This window comes from Dermacentor andersoni, chromosome 9 (genome assembly GCF_023375885.2).
Source record: "Dermacentor andersoni chromosome 9, qqDerAnde1_hic_scaffold, whole genome shotgun sequence".
NCBI classification, from domain to species: domain Eukaryota; kingdom Metazoa; phylum Arthropoda; class Arachnida; order Ixodida; family Ixodidae; genus Dermacentor; species Dermacentor andersoni.
Genome location: NC_092822.1, coordinates 70,092,121 through 70,103,502, shown reverse-complemented (window position 1 = coordinate 70,103,502; position 11,382 = coordinate 70,092,121). Strand labels below are relative to the sequence as shown.

The 11,382-nt window shown below is 43.6% G+C and overlaps 1 long non-coding RNA gene across 1 annotated transcript; it reads left to right on the top strand.

The window, feature by feature from the left end:
* Positions 1-1,946: 1,946 nt before the first annotated feature.
* Positions 1,947-7,730, top strand: LOC140213102 (uncharacterized). Its single transcript, XR_011890022.1, has 3 exons — positions 1,947-2,071; positions 4,729-4,873; positions 7,621-7,730. It is a non-coding gene; the product is annotated as an uncharacterized lncRNA (long non-coding RNA).
* Positions 7,731-11,382: the final 3,652 nt, after the last annotated feature.

Sequence of the window (11,382 nt, the reverse complement as noted above, 5' to 3'; positions counted from 1 at the left end):
AAATGTAAACAGCAACCCAGACAGCAATTCACACTCTTCACATAGCTTCAACATACACCAGCAGTTATGTTGGGCGTGGTGCAGTAGTAAGATGCTTGTCTCGGAACCGTCAGGTCCAAAGTTCGAATCCTAGGCAAAAGGCATTTTTTTTCTACTTTTATTTTTTTATTTTATTTCGTATTAATAATTTTACATAACCTTAAAATGACCTCTGTCAATTTTTAATCAAATATTGATCAGGAACTACAGAATTTTCGACTACAGGGCGTCACACTACAGAGAACAGAACGACAGTCACAACGTCCCAAAATACGACAGATTGAAAATTTGCTGTTGTGTTTTTCAAGTGGGTGAGACGTCTATACGGCGTATACGCAGATTGCTGTCCTCTCTATTAAAAGCAACGTTGCTGAAACACGTCGTACAAGACGCTGTACGACTCGCATAACATCGAAATACAACGCAGTCACCATCCACGAGATCACCGAAAGCACGGTCGCTTTCGGTGGCGGCCTACAGATGGCAGCACAGGTAGCGCCGGTAAAGTTGCAGGTGATATTTTGGCGTCCTCAGTTGTCGCCACATGTGAGTGCTTGCTGCATTGACGCCGTCCGATGTAGATGTTTAATCGTGTGTACGCTGTGCCGAGAGAAATTGTGGTGCATTTTGTATGCATTGAGAATCACAAAACCCCTGGGACCGCGTAATGTAGCCCGCAGTATCCTTCGTGTGGTGCGCCGATGTCGAAGATATGACCCTTCGCGCTTCCTTTGTTCCGGGCTCATGAACAGGATCTCCTCCTCTGGCACTGTCGCATCGTATGGCGCTGTACGGAAGAATTTGGTGAAAGTTGTGCTCTTACGTCCTGTAGTTGATCCGCAATTCAACAGTGTGTGCGCCGGAAGGACCGTTGGTGCAGTCGATGCCGCGGCACCTGTGACGCTAAAAGGAGCGTTTTCCGAGTACGCCTAGAAAGGCAAGTCCGGCGCTTGCGCGCATTCTTCCTGTCTATAGTTCGTGAAGTGTGCGTTGTTGTACGTATCGCAAGATCCGTACAACAACCGGATCCGGATTTGTAAAGCAGCAAGAATTATAAATGTGCTTTTCAAATGGTTGTTCTTCATGTCGCAGTGCACATTTAGCAAAAAGTTCCATGGAAATTGCCCTAAAACGTATTCATGTTACCAACAGCTCTATCTGTGGTTTATTTACTTTCACCTATGAAGCACGCTAGCGCGGGTGGTTCTTTGATCTAAATGGGCACAAAAATTCAAGCAAAGAAAGTTACTGTTTGTGTACATAATTTTTCATTAAGAAATGGTATAGTCATTTCTAGAAGTAGTACGTCGATGTGTCGTCGTCACAGCTAACAGCTGCGCGAGATAGCACCCGATTTCTTCGTCGACGCATGGCCAGATTTTTAGCTTGTATGGAAATTCTTCTGTTTATAGTGTGTCGTCAGATGACGTGTATTAGTGTCCTGTGTGTTTTCGTGTACTTGTAAAGGATTCCGATCTAGCAGAGAAGCCGAAATTAGATAAGCAATGTTTCTTTTTAATCGAAAAATCTTTCTCTTTACTGTATTGTCTCTCCAGAAATGAGGTGGTCTGTTGTAATTTTAAGCGCATCGTCCTTTGGGAGCAGTGCTTTGTTGCGCCGCATAGACAAGTTAGGTTTTGGAACGCTTTTCATGTCCTAAGGAATTTTTTGATAGTACAATTCACATTTCACGTTATACAGCTGTACGTTTGTGTGAACCTTTTCATAGTAGATTCATGTACTCTACAGTTCGATTTACGTGTTATTTAACCGCCTGTGATGTTACAATCAGATATTTGCACAACCAGTTGCAGCTTCATGTAACTGGTTGTATGAGACTTTTTTCAAAATATGACGTGATCTTTTTATATCACAAGTTTGCAGTTTCAGCAGGGATTACAATAAATAAGTATTTATTATTGTTTAGGGATTGCAAGATTTTGTGAACCAGAGGCACCTCCACATATGCACCTGCGGCACTTCTGCAGCCTCAACAGCACGGAAAAGTACCTGATGTGCATGCTGTGACAAGGTGTGTGCAAAGCAGTTGCTGCCACTTACAAGAGCTGCAGATTTTGTTGGTATCATCCATGTTTGGAAACTCCTGAATTTTTCGTGGGTTTACAAATGTGGGCTCATTTTACAATTTTATTAATGTCATTTTAGAAAGACAATGAAGTTGTGTTGGTTAAGATGTTTTAAAGCTGTTGAGAGATTGACGGTATGACATTGTTAAAATGCATGTAAAAAATTAATTATAATGGTACTTGTACTGCTTTATTATTAGCGATGCAATATCTCTAACGAGAACATCAGAGGGGCACGTGCTTTTAGGAAGTTTAGTCAGATAAATTCCTGAAGCAGCGTAAAGCTCTGTAATCTAAAAAAAAATGTTGTCAGTTACTGGTTTCAAGCTCGCTGCTGCTTTTCGTGCTGCACGACAAGTTAAATAATGGTTCATAATGTGTGTGTGACGTAATAGTTCTGCGCAAACACACGAGGTGGAGAGAAGTAATTAATAAAGGGAAAATCAGACATCCACCCGCTCGTACCATTTGCAACAAAGGAAACCTGTATGTGTTCCTCAAAAGGAAAGCCGCACAGTTGAAGAAAAATTCGTCCTGGTCCGGGACTCGAACCCGGGACTACCGCCTTTCCGAGGCAGCCACTCTACCATCTGAGATAACCAGCTGGCTAGCACATGGCAGGGCGAAGTCGAATTACTTGACAACGCGAAGCAAAAGCAAGGGTTTGACATAATATTTTTTTCTCCTTTATTAATTACTTCTCTACACCTTGCGCATTTCCGCAGAACTATTACGTCAGACCCTTGCCTTTGCTTCATGTTGTCGACAAATTCGACTTGGCCCGGCCATCTGCTAGCCGCCTGGTTATCTTAGATGGTAAAGCGGCTGTCCCGGAAAGGCGGTGGTCCCGGGTTTGAGTCCCAGACCTGGACGGTTTCTTTTTTTCAATTGTGAGGCTTTCCTTTCGAGGAATCCGTATGGGTTTCTTTTGTAGCAATTGCTACGAGCGGGTAGATGTGCGATTTTCCCTTTATTAATAATGTGTGTGTGTATGCAACAATGGGGGTGCTGAGAGCAAGCTTTAAAATAATGTGTGCTATGTCCCCAACAAAGAATTTAGTGTCTGCAGCATTTTTACAAAATATTATGTTCACAGGTTGGCAGGTATGACATAATGTACAACACTTTTGCTGTAGATGCATTTTCATAACGTCCATTTTCTGTCTACTTGAATCGTATATTTAGACTTTGGCCCACCTTCAGTTTGATCAAGTTACATAGGTAGCCCCCTCTGAGTTAAATATAATTAGGAGCTATTGTAGATATGCATGATATACCTACTCACTGTATTGTGACAGATATTTTTAGGGACTGTGTTGTGAGGCATGCTTTACCTGTATGTCTTGCTGCAGCTTGCCCGACAAAAGCATAAATGCTTTGCCCACCTTTATTATTATGCTTTCATGTAGACTTCTAATATCTGTGCCCACATAGACTCCATGTTCTTAATTACATTTTTCTAAGTATTCACTGTTGTGCATTACATTATTGTGTTACATTACTGTGCATTACATGTTTTTCTTTGTTTTATTTTGGAGGGGGTATTCATTTCTATAATAGTACAGAGAATAGGAGTTCAAAACAAAAAGCCACGAAAGGTGGCTTAAAAGTGTATGAAGCTTGGAATTCTACATTCCATCCCCTAAAGCGCTACCAGTAGTAAAAGATTCCTAATTGTCTTTTTTAGAAGCTAGCTGCCAGATACATAGTCCCATTAGGAGAGTATGTTATTTTTTCTTCTTTGGTCTTACTTGTTTTGTTGAATGTTCTCCTTGTTCAGAATTTGTTTTCTTGCCACCTCATGCAATACTCCAACTTGAGCCTATGAGCTATGTGTATAATAAATAAGTAAATTCCTAAAGCATGCAACAAACCATGCAGCATAGCATTTAAATGTTGCCAGTTTATAATGCTTCTTGAGTGCAGCGCATCATGGAGCTTGAGGCTGATCTCTTCAGATGTAAAACAAATTGCAGGGTATGAAAATGTGGTCCTACAAACTGCTGGTTACGCATGTCAGTCAGCCTGTTGCAGTGGTCACAAGTGAGAATGTAACCAGAAGCTGGGCGTGCTCGGCCATTTTGCATATGGCACAGGATAAAGCTTCACCTCTGCCATTGCTTCTCTTATAATAATGGCCTCCGAGTATAAATGCCGAGTTATGCTTCTGGGGACACCTATTAGTTAACCTTATCAGGTAATACCATTAGCCTTATGGGTGCTATAATGTTGCAGTGCCTGCAGGATGGCCAGCATTACAACACATTAAAATTATTGTACAAGTCATGCAATGGTATCGGGATTGGCCCACCAAGTGACAACCTTTAATTACACTATACCTGGGATCAGCTCACTCAGTCAGGGAGACATCCATGCATAAGGGGAGGGGTATGGCAAATAGAGGGCGTTCGATTAATCTTTCTCACATAGATAGCTGATACATATAATCTTTCTTAAATTGGATGCTTTGTTGCTCAAAGTGAAGTTACTTATGGGCATAATGTCAGCATTTCGATCCTATTTATGCTTAACGAAAGTTGCTTTGTTCAGTGTCACTTTTTATATTGTTTCGCTTGTGATTCTAAGCTCACTTGTTTTATAGCTGCTGTAGGTATGGCTGGACCTGGAGAAGAAGTGTAAGCAGACCATGCTATGTTGCTGATCTGCGCTGATCTCCACATCCAAGTTGGTCCCGCGACAGTTGGGCACCATTGTGCCTTGCTTCATTGACAAGGTGATATAATATGGTGAGCTTGTACTTCAATATCGGTATTGAAAATTATGTTAAGGAAAAAAGACAAGGATTGGTCTTTATGATAGATACACTCATGTTCTTTCTTTAAGGTGTTCTTTTGACACTGTTCTGCATGGACAAATTTTTAGAGAATTATAACAGTCCTTTATTGCAAAGTGCCATGGCGCTAGTTTATGCGTTAAACTAGCACTCTTTCACCAAAAAAAGCCTTATTTAGCACACAATTCACAAGGAAAGAAAGGAGGCAACAGGACAGAGTGCTACTAACAGTTCAGTATTATTGCTCGCACAGTGATATTGTGCAAAAGGTGAAAGGGGGAGAATAGATCTGAATACATGCTGTTCGCACAGAAACATGGTGAGCGTGACACTTGTTTTACAATGATAAGAAGCAGTCTCACTGTCTAGTAATTCTCTGCATGGGGAGCTAACGCTAGGTTCCTCGTCATACATATAAGAAAAGCCTCAGATATCCCTCCAGCGCTTTTGTCTTTATATTTTGTCACGATCAAGCAGCTTTCAAACATAGGTGCATGTGCGCCGAGAGCAGTGCACTACCACTGCTAACTGACCCATGCATCAAGTTTGCTTGGTCACGCTGCCAGTCATTTATACATTGGCCGGTTTATCCGATGTAGCCTCTACTGCACGAAATGGTATGTGATAGACACTGCACCTGTGTACTGTACGTGCTTTGTTACATGATTTTTTTTCAGAGATAGTGATGCAGGCCTTTTCATTATTTACATGCCTACACAACAAACCAAGCCAGCATGAGGCAACTGTTCTCGGCACGAAACAAACTTGATTCGTTAGTTTTCGTTCATTGGTGCGATCACACTAAGGCAGACAAGCTTGTAGGCTGTGCTTCTGCAATTTGTACAGCACACTGACAGCACTGGTGTGGGCCTCATCTGTGGGCTGACTTATGGCACCTTCTACAGCGCAGACCACTTGTGTTGGGCGAGGCACCAATGTTGACGTTTGTTCCCTTGTGCAAAACAGCAGTCCTAGGTTTTGAGTAGTTGTAGGAAGACAAGGTAAACACAACTTCCATGGCTTGAGTGGGCTCATTTCTCTTGGGGCATCTAGCTTTTTTTCTTGCAACTGTGCAGAGGTGCTTCCCTAGAGTCTGTGTGAAAATGGCATAGAGTTGTGCATTCGGGAACTCCTGAACAATGATCTGCTATAGTTAGGGCTTTGCAAAAATGCACTGTCTACCAATTGGTAGAAGGTGCATTATTCAGCCACTGATTTCCTGTTGGCATGCTTGCACTCGTGCTGTCAGTAATTTCTTGGCTTGCCGAATTATCTTGAGGCCCCACGCTGATGATGCTACCGATGTCGTCATGTGCAGACTTTTCAGGATGAGGTTTTTTGCTTTGCAAATGTTGTTGAAAGGTAGGTGGTGCTTACAGGTAGCTATTCTAGATATTAGTGGAATGAATTGGCCCATCTTGCTTCATCAAACATCGTCACGCCGACATCAGTTGCACAAACAAAAAACCTGGCCTACTCGCAGCGTCGTGCACGAAGAAACAAACAAATCAGCTGCTGGATTGTCTTGACATGGCATACTAAGCTGAGACCGGAACTGCTGTAGCTACAAACCAGGCAGAGACGATGATGATGAGCAGGGATTTGCAGTAGCGCCACTTCGTGGGGCAGCAAGGAGGCTCCATTCAAAACAAAAATGTCGTTCAGCAAGTAGAACCATGCAACGGTCAGAGTCGGTGCATGGTGCTCTCGATCAAGTTGGCTCAAGGAGTGTCCGAAAAATCAGACGAGAGGTTGCAAGGCGACCGAACTTTCGGAAGTTGTTATACATTATGGTCCATGGGGAGAATGGCGGTGCCGTGAAGCAGACCGAGTAATCAAGTCCGAATTTTCGGAGTCCGGAAAATCAGTCGGCGACTGTACCTATACCTATGCGTCTATGTATACCTAGGTGCAACAGTGTTTGCTACGATCTGTGCAAGAATTGCTGTTGCCCGTAGATGCCCAACATGTCGGGTGTCAAGTTGTAAAATACCTTGCAAAAGTGATCTACGGAAAAATACCGCTTCTGCTATATTTCGCTTTTGCAAGAAATTTTGCGGCTGCTGGCACCTACCTTAAAAGGCTTTATATGGTCTTCGCATGGCCAGGGCCTTCTACTTTTGTGAGTTTGCTTATCTCGAAATTTACCCCGGTTTTTATAACTTTAAGTTGGCGGGATCCCTAGTCTCCTTTAACGTGTGTCCAATAGACCTTACATAGGGGTTTTGGCATTTCCCTGCCATCTAAATGCAGCCATTGTGGCCGGGATTCAATCCCACGCCCTCTGCCTGAGCAGCGCAATGTCAAAGCCAGTACACTACGGTATTTTGCTGGCAGAAGGGTTTAGTTTCTGAATAATTTATTATCTCAACCTGTCGGTGTTGTTTTTAAAGGTATTTCATGTTTGTATTCTGTTGCTTCAATACTAGTAATTATTGCTAATCAAACGATGTGTCCATCTTTTTCCTATAACACTTGCTTCAATCGCCTGCTAATTATGACAGCTTATTCTCCCACAGTACTCCATGTTCCCTTGAAACATAGGCATTGCATGAAACCACATATTTTTCAATAAGATTTATTCATTATCTCCTATGACCGGAATGCTGAACCTTTCTTATCTGTGGGAACATAGGCGAATTTGCCTATGTGCCAACCTGTTGCATGAGTCAAGATAAATTATTGGCTTTACTTTTTCAGGTGCCCTGCTCGCTCTCACCCAAGCAACCCACTCCAGCGGTCTTCTCTCGGCAGACTGGATGCATCGAAATACCGTTAGAAGGTCCAATAAACAGTGCTTGGGACATTTATGACATGCTTTTTTTTAAGCCGGATGACTTCAGGCTTAATGAAAGCTCAAGTTGGTGTACAGAAATACCTACGTAAAGTATACTTGTCTTTTTCACTTACAAGTACATGCCAATACTTTGCCTGACATTTTTCACCCCAAAATTACGCTTTACTGTGGATTTGTGAACAAACCATTACAACAAAAAGCACTGCATTAAAACGAGTACAAGTAATCGAACAAATACTAAATCTGCGAGAATTACATTTGCATACTAGTAGTAAATATGAAAATGAGGTACAGTCTTCTTCAGGGTGCATTTTCTTGTAGGTCATACAAAGAGATCGTACTCTTGAGTCATACAAAACTTGATGATGTATCACATCAGTGTTGGTAGTGCTAATCAATTTATGCCGAAAATTGTGTTTATCTTCGTATCAAGCAATGTACCAGGCAAACCTACATGTGAAAGTGGCATTCTTGTTGCAAACATAATGCAGATATACTTCTCTTCAATGCTGATCGCAAATACACAAATGTACAAAATAGGTTTAAGAGTAAATTATATTAAGCAACATCAATCCATTCTGAAAGGACCAGGTATGAATGCAGCAAAATATAGGTCTGAACAGGGCCAACAGGTCTGGGTTAGATAGGACGGGATTAAACGGGTCAGGATTAAACAGGATTTAAACGGGTCAGGATCAAACAGGATTTAAACGGGTCAGGTTTAAACAGGATTTAAACGGGTCAGGTTTAAACAGGAATAAACGGGATTTAAACAGGTCAGGACTGAACAGGATCAAACGGGGTCCCGTTCCATAACCCTATTTGATGAAACCCGTTTGAAAACAAATAGGATTTTCTAGTAGGGATGTACAACACGGTGGGAAAATCCGCTGGGAACTTCCTCATGACATCAGAAGGCCAGGGCAAATGGAGCTGAGCAGGTCCCGAGGAGTAGTCAATGAACGCTGAAAGGGCTGACTGAAAATGGAGACGCAAGATAACGTCATGGGGACATTCTTCACGGACAGAGAAAAGAACAGAGGTCTGACGGCAGGCAACAATGACACGAGCAGCATACATTCCTATGACGGCCCACGTTCTTCCGTCGGCGATCCGCACAACACATGATGCAGCAGGTGTGAGGACTTTAGTCAGGTGCCTTTGAAGATGATAACTTATGACCTCTGTCAGGAGTGACCATCTTCGTAGAGCCTGCGTGCCTTTATCAGTCAAAGCCGCTACATCGACACCATTCACATACACCTGAAGCAAATTCCTATCCCTCGGCAGGGTCAACAGATAAATTTCAGTCCGGGTCGACGTAGCAGTGTCACGCCTCGGTGTTGCACTCGTCAGTTTCCCAACGGGCGCCGGTACATGAGCGACGAAGAACGGCGAAGAGAAGCTAGGCGAGGTAGGGGGCGTCGTGGTGAAGGCGAACGACTCAGCCTTGCAGGTGGCGAGGCCTGGGTATGGTCGTATGGCTCTGTAAGTTATTCCGGTGACGGGCGACCCCCAGATGATAGGCGGTAAGGTTGGAACTCATACCGACATGAGGGCGTCCAAGTGTTGTGGCAGTGACGGGAAATGTGGCCAACACGTCGGCACTTGAAACAAATAGGCCTGTCACTGGTGTTCGCCATTTCATTTGGTTACAAAAAGGCCGTGAGTTCTGGTTCCCCGAAGCCGGGACAGTAGCAAAGGCGTCGAATCGGTTGACGGAGCAAACTGAATGCACACCAAGGTTCGCCAGCTCTTCGCCAACAACGGATGAGATGACGGAGATCGTCGGACGAAAATGATTAGGTTGTTCGAAACGCCGGCATTCACTTATGACGTTGTCGATGCCAGTGATGTTCTTGCCCACGAGAAGGTTAAAGGCGTCATCTGCTATGCACTTCACTACGTGGTTTACCTTTCCTTCTTCCCGAATTTCCTCGTCCACCTTGCGGCAAAGGGCAAGGACGTCCTGAATATACGTCACGTAAGACCAAGTTGACATCTAGGCATGAGTCCCTAGTTCCTTCTCCGCGGCTTGTCGTCGTTCAACTATTCACCTGAAAAGGTCGCAGATTTTCCTTGCATTTTTCCCAGCTTGTTAGCTCTTCTTCATGTGCCTGAAACCAGACCCTTGCCGCTCCTTTCAAGTAGAAGATCACGTTGGCTAGCACAAGGGTCTGATTCCACCTGTTATTTTCGCTGAGACGCTCGTACATCCGGAGCTAATTTTCGGCGTCAATGTTGTCTGTACCCGTAAGCGTTTCAGGATCGCTGGGCTGCGCCATGATGACGGTTGGCATGGTGGTCACCATCATGGTCGCCATTGTTGCAGCCCCTTTGTCAGTCAGCATAGTAGTAGTGGCCAGGCTACGTCCACTTCGGCACCCCGAATTTTCACCAAATATGACACAACGATTATGGTTACAAGGAAAATTATTTACGTGGCATATACAAAAACAGGCAGACCAGGCAAGTCCCTCACGTCGTCGTCTTCAGTCCAAGCCCGTGCTCTCCTTCTTCCACCTTGCCTTCAGCGTCGCAAGAATATTATGTGCTTCCTGTATGCCTGGAGAATCGCACAAGGCACTTTACAACGAAGTTGTGTACCTCTACCGTCCAAGGACGATGATGATGAAAAGCTTTATTTATCCCTCTTTAAAGGGAAGGGGGCAATGAAATAGAGGGTGGGGGAGGAACTACTTGAAGTAGGCCTCCTTTAACCTTTAACCTCTCAGCCAAGCAAAGTTTCGTGTCGTTGGCGGGGTAAGCAAAATACTCCCGATACGTGGGCCAATCCGCCGCAGAGGTGAAGCAGGTGCTAAGCACTCCCCATACGTGGGCTGATCCAGAAGATAGTGCAATGCCGGGCCGACCCGCGGCGGAGGTGCAGTTGGCCATTACGGCACCCACATACACAGCTTCGCTGGTCATCCTCCTTCACAGAGTGAAAGGGCACTGAGTTTTTTTCTGACCCTTACAATCTTGGAGGATGCTGTCTTTTTTATAATAATTAGGCAATAAACTTACTCAGTGCATTGCTGTGAGAATGATAACAGGCTTCACAGTAGGACTGCAGACATACCCTCATATGACATCATAGATATGCATCTTTAGACACTTTACGCTGGCCACAATCAGCATAATTTTGAAATTCAGCTGAACAGGGTGTGAGGTCATGTGCGTGAAATAACTCTGTGTTCCTTTGAGAGAATGTGTATCTGTCGGCCATATGATTATCAATTCACAATACATGTGGCAGAAGAACAGAATATACAAGACAACGCAATCAAGTTCCCTCTGAAAGGCTGCCTTTTGCCACTATGATATGCAGCAAAGTGAGACTTCAGAAAGCACAACTATATCTTGGGTGGATCTTTGTGCATTGTATTGTGGTCACTAAATCCTTCTTACATAGAAGGATTTAGTGACCACGAACTCCTTCATTTCTGAATTATTCTACCTTTAACTTTTACAAGTTCAGCGACTAAAACTATTCGGCATTATAGGCGTGGTAATTACGTTAGATTAAACACTGAACTAGAAGCTTTCTATAACGAACCTTTTCTGCCGTCTTTCGCCTCACGGACCATGAATGATAATTGGGCTATTTTTAAACAAAAAATGTTGAATTACTTGACAAGTATGTGCCGCTAATCTCTTTATCC